Genomic DNA, 5,021 nt, shown 5'->3' with positions numbered 1-5,021 from the left:
AAAGCGAAGACGGAAATAAAACAAGAAAGGATAACGTAGGAGAAGAAGGAGAAGGAGATATAAAGGGAAAAGGATAAAGTGTGGAGAGGGAAAGAGGGAAGAAAACGAAAAAAAAAAGTAGTTACGTTGTTTTCGAGAGCGAGGACGGCAATAAAAACATGAAAGGAGAACAGAGGAGAAGGAGGAGAAGGAGATATAAGAGGAAAAGGATAAAGCGTGGAGAGGAAAAGAGGGAAGAAATGAAAAAAAAAAAGTTAGTTGTTTTTGAAAGCTGGGACGGGAATAAAGACATGAAAGGAGAACAGAGGAGAAGGAGAAGGAGATATAAGAGGAAAAGGATAAAGTGTGGAGAGGGAAAGAGGGAAAGAAAACGAAAAAAAAAAGTTAGTTGTTTTTGAAAGTGAGGACGAGAATAAAGACATGAAAGGAGAACAGAGGAGAAGGAGGAGAAGGAGATATAAGAGGAAAAGGGTAAAGTGTGGAGAGGAAAAGAGGGAAGAAAAGGAAAAAAAAAAGTTAGTTGTTTTTGAAAGCGAGGACGGCAATAAAAACATGAAAAGAGAACAGAGGAGAAGGAGGAGATAATTATAAGGGGATAAGGATGAGAGGAATAGGAGATAAAGAGACGTAAAAGAAAAATGAAGTTGTCCCGTTGTATTGAAAAGGATGGAAGGGAAGAGGAAAGGAGAAAATAAGTAAAAAAACAGAACAGAGGAGGAAAAGGAGGGGGAGGAGCAACAAAGGACATTGATAGAAAAACTGAGGATGGAAAAAGGAAAAACAGAAAAAGGTAGGAATTTTTCACGTCGTTATGAAAAGCCTCAAGAAAAACGGACTTATTTTCATGCTGTTATGGATAGCGAGAAAAGGAAAATGGAAGAATAGACGATACCATGCGGAAAGAGGGAGAGGAGGAGACCAAGAAAAGTAGAGGGAAGAGAGGAAGAGAGGAACACTGAGGAAACGTAACAAGCGGAAAAAGAGGAGGAGGAAGATAAAAACGATAAAAAGAGGAACAAACCCACAGTAACATACGGGAAGAAGAGGAGAGAGATAAGAGAATAGAGAAACACTAACACACACTAACACATACAGAAAGAGGAAGAGGAGGAACCCAAGTTAGTAAAAAGATAAGAACCAAAGAGATGACCACGAAAGACAACCACCACCACCACCACCACAACTTTCTAACATAGCGGCGGAGGCTTGAATGAGTGAGCTGAGTCTGGCGCGCGTTTGTCCCCTTCCTCAAGTCTCCCTGTCCCCTCCAAGCCCCTGTGGCGCAATCGGTTAGCGCACGGTACTTATAGACAGTGTTCGCTGCTAAGCCATGCCGGGGTTGTGAGTTCGAGCCTCACCAGGGGCAGCTGTTTTGGGCCGCGCGGACACCAAGACGGAGTGGAAGGAATCTGGGGTCAGTTGGTAATAAGGTCACTTGAGCGCGGTGATGGCAGTGGTGTTGTGTCCGTGAGTGAATGCTGTGCTCGTGTCCAGTGTTCGAATCTCCTTACTGTCATATCTTTTTTTTTATATGGAAAAAAGTCTCACTTGATACCATGCCCATTGAAGCCGTGGGGGGACGTTAAAAGACGGGGACTGGGGCCAAATGAGTAAACAGATATCCTCGTAGAAGCCTTACTGCCCTTTCTCTTATGTTCCAACCTTTGACCCGACCCCTGCCGCATGGTCCTATAACCTTTACCCCTTAGTTCTCCTTCCTTTACTTCCAGCGTTCAACTAATAATCCTTTGTGAATACTAACATAATAATCTTTGTCTTCATAATAATTTCACGGTATTAAATTTATGATGGAGCAAGTCGTGGTCATTTTTGCCTGTGGAAGGATTTTATTAATTCAGACGTTACAAATACATTATTATGTTCTTTTCTCATTTGCACTGAAATGAAAATCAGTCTCGGAATATACGTTATTATCAAGCTAAAGTTAATGTATTATATATCAAATTAACAGAAAGCTCGCGAAAGACTTAGATCCAATCTCCTGCAAATCGAGCAGCAGGAGTTCCTCGAGACGAGCTGAATCACAACAAATACTGAACTCTGAGCAGACAAGTTGATCAGCCGGTAATGAGTTTCCACGCCGCCCTCAGGAACTATTGCTTAAGTAATTGCAATAACAACACACGAGCTGCCGGGACAGAATTACGATCATAGAATAGTTTTTAAGACTAAGGAAACACACTGAAGAGGGGAGTTCCGTGGATTTAAATTCGACCATACAGCTTAAGTAGTTTTTTTTCTGGTATTCTCAACTAACCCTTCCATGGACTTCTCTGAACAGGGTCAACCGAGGTCATCAGCATCTCAAAGGAGCCTCACACATACCTTTATGCACCTGTTGACCTCGCACAAGACAACCCTACACTTAACAACCCCTTTCAACATCTCTAGGGAACCTCGCACCTGATTTCACTCACCTGCGCTACGAACCTGATACAAGACACCCCGCACCCAATAACTCTTCCCAGCATCCTAAATGATCTCACATCTGTATTAATCACCTGTTGAAACCTCGTACCTTGCATTCGACCCCTTCAATGGGATCCTCGTAGCAAACTAAGGAGCTGTATCTGTACCCCTGTTAACTTGTACAAGATAACTCCTTCAGTGGCCTCCTGGGAACTTAATACCTGTCTCCATGCACATGTTAACCCGTCCGCTACGATTGGCATGAATTTGGCTTTCACTGGTAGCTTGGTAACATAATTATAGTCCCAGGTCTTTCTCAGCCTCTGTGGTGGATAGTGGAGTGTTTCCCATGTGGTACTGGTGTGCTGGATATCCTCTCCCAAGGTGCAGAACTCTACATTTTTCTTCATTGCCACTTTTTGTTCCACTTCCGTAGCTTGGTGATGTCTTCTGGTAGGAAATCCGCAGTCAAGGGGTTAACCTAAGTACTAGACACCACGCATTTAGCAAACCCTTTCATTGGACGCCCCGAAACACTCTAGGGATCTCTACGCTGTCTTTCTACGCATGTTAACTTAGCACAAGTCAACCCCTTCAATGAGCTCCCGGAAATTAATCACCACTCCAGCACGGACCTCAATCAGCGGCGGCTCTGCGCAGGCAAGTACACATGAGTGAGCCGGGGACGGGCGCCAGCAGGCCTAACGTGACCCACATAACGGAACTTTAGGAGCGAGAACGGCTGAGGCGGCCCCTAACAATAGAACACGCCGACCCGCGCTCTGATAGTGGGAGCGATACCGACAGGCTGACTAACACACACACACACACACACACACACACACACACACACACACAGGAAGCCACGGATAAACAGAATTCCACCTATGACAGAGAGCAACAGAGAGAGTGAGAGGTTGGAAAATGAAGGAAGAAAATATTGATAACAAAAAAATAAAGAAATCAAGGAAAAAACGGCGAAGGGAAACAAAAGAAAGATAGAAAGCAAAAGTAAGAAAGCAGCTTTACCGTAATACAAAACAAAGCTGACTCGTAAAGTAATCATACAGTTCAATAAATTCATTTGTTATTCAACCATAAATCAACAGACATCATTGACAGTACTATAATAACCTGTCACCCGAACACACTCATGAACTTTCAGTGTAAATTGTTCATATCTACATTTTGCGGATGAATATGCTCTAATCTGAGGTCAGCAAACTAATTAACTGACTACCTACAAAATATCAACGGCCTTCCAAAACACATGCAATACCCCTGCAACACAAGCAGCACGAAATTACCCCCAACACCCAAACAAAACAAGCAACACTCCCACAACACAAAGGTCACTACGTCATTTAAATACCATCAAACAAGAAAAACATCTACAATTAACCCCCCAAAAAAACAAGCAACACTCCTAGAACACAACTAACACAAAGTCACCCCAACACCCAAACAAAACAAGTAACACTCCTACAACACAAAGATCACTACGTCACTAAAACACCGTCACACAAGAATTACCCCTATAACTACCCCCCCCCCCCTCAAAAACCAAGCAAACAATCAAAGCAACACAACAAGCACCGAGTCATCTCAACACCCTCACTAAACAAGCACACGCAATACTCCTACAACACAAAACTCAATAAATCGTCTCAAAATTGTCACTCAAAAAACATCCTGACAACTAGCCCCACCCCCACCCTCCACCCCACCCCACCCCGAAAAACAAGCAACACTCCTGCAACACAACAAGCACCAAGTCACCCCAAAACCCTCACCAAAGAACCACATGCAACAGTACCACAACACAACACGCACGGAGTAAGTCACCCCGACCCCTCCATCCCCAAACCCGCCCGGCCCACTGAGTCCCATTGAGCTGAGGCCCCGTGAAAGACGCCTCAAGCTACACTGGACCGAGCCGAAGCCGCTATTCACCGCCGAAGGGATCCCACGCAGCCAGCCACCCAGCCAGTCGGGCCAATGACTCCCTTAGGCAACAAATCCTATTAAGGTAGATTGGCGGGATTAACAAATGCTCACCTGCGGGAAACGAGCCTGATTAACAATCTCTGGAAATACCACCAAAATGCAGCGACGCGAAGGCCACTAAATAATTTCCCTTCGACCTCACATCCGCCAGAAGTAATGTCTTAAAGGTGAGATATCGACTCAGGTGTGCCGACCCATCCCGCCGCCAGCCAGGTGATCACTTGAGAGAGAGAGAGAGAGAGAGAGAGAGAGAGAGAGAGAGAGAGAGAGAGAGAGAGAGAGAGAGAGAGAGAGAGAGAGAGAGAGAGAGAGAGAGAGAGAGAGAGAGAGAGAGAGAGAGAGAGAGAGAGAGAGAGAGAGAGAGAGAGAGAGAGAGAGAGAGAGAGAGAGAGAGAGAAACTATATTATAACAGAAGAAAGCGATGCAAGAAAAGATGATAAAGAGATGTGTTTGTTAGGAAATTGATGATGATGATGATGATGATGACGACGATGATGACGACGATGGTGTACAGACAAGATAAGAGTGAAAATTACAGCCATTCAACTAAAAGAGTTAATCGTGCAGTGTAATATAACCATCC

The 5,021-nt window shown here is 44.4% G+C and overlaps 1 non-coding gene across 1 annotated transcript; it reads left to right on the top strand.

The window, feature by feature from the left end:
• The first annotated feature begins 1,271 nt into the window (after positions 1–1,271).
• Trnai-uau (transfer RNA isoleucine (anticodon UAU)) lies at positions 1,272–1,366 on the top strand. The gene is made up of 2 exons: positions 1,272–1,309; positions 1,331–1,366. It is a non-coding gene; the product is annotated as a tRNA-Ile (tRNA).
• The last annotated feature ends 3,655 nt before the right edge of the window (positions 1,367–5,021 follow it).

The sequence above is a fragment of the Eriocheir sinensis genome, chromosome 9 (assembly GCF_024679095.1).
Source record: "Eriocheir sinensis breed Jianghai 21 chromosome 9, ASM2467909v1, whole genome shotgun sequence".
NCBI lineage: Eukaryota > Metazoa > Arthropoda > Malacostraca > Decapoda > Varunidae > Eriocheir > Eriocheir sinensis.
This window is presented reverse-complemented; position numbering and strand designations above follow the sequence as displayed.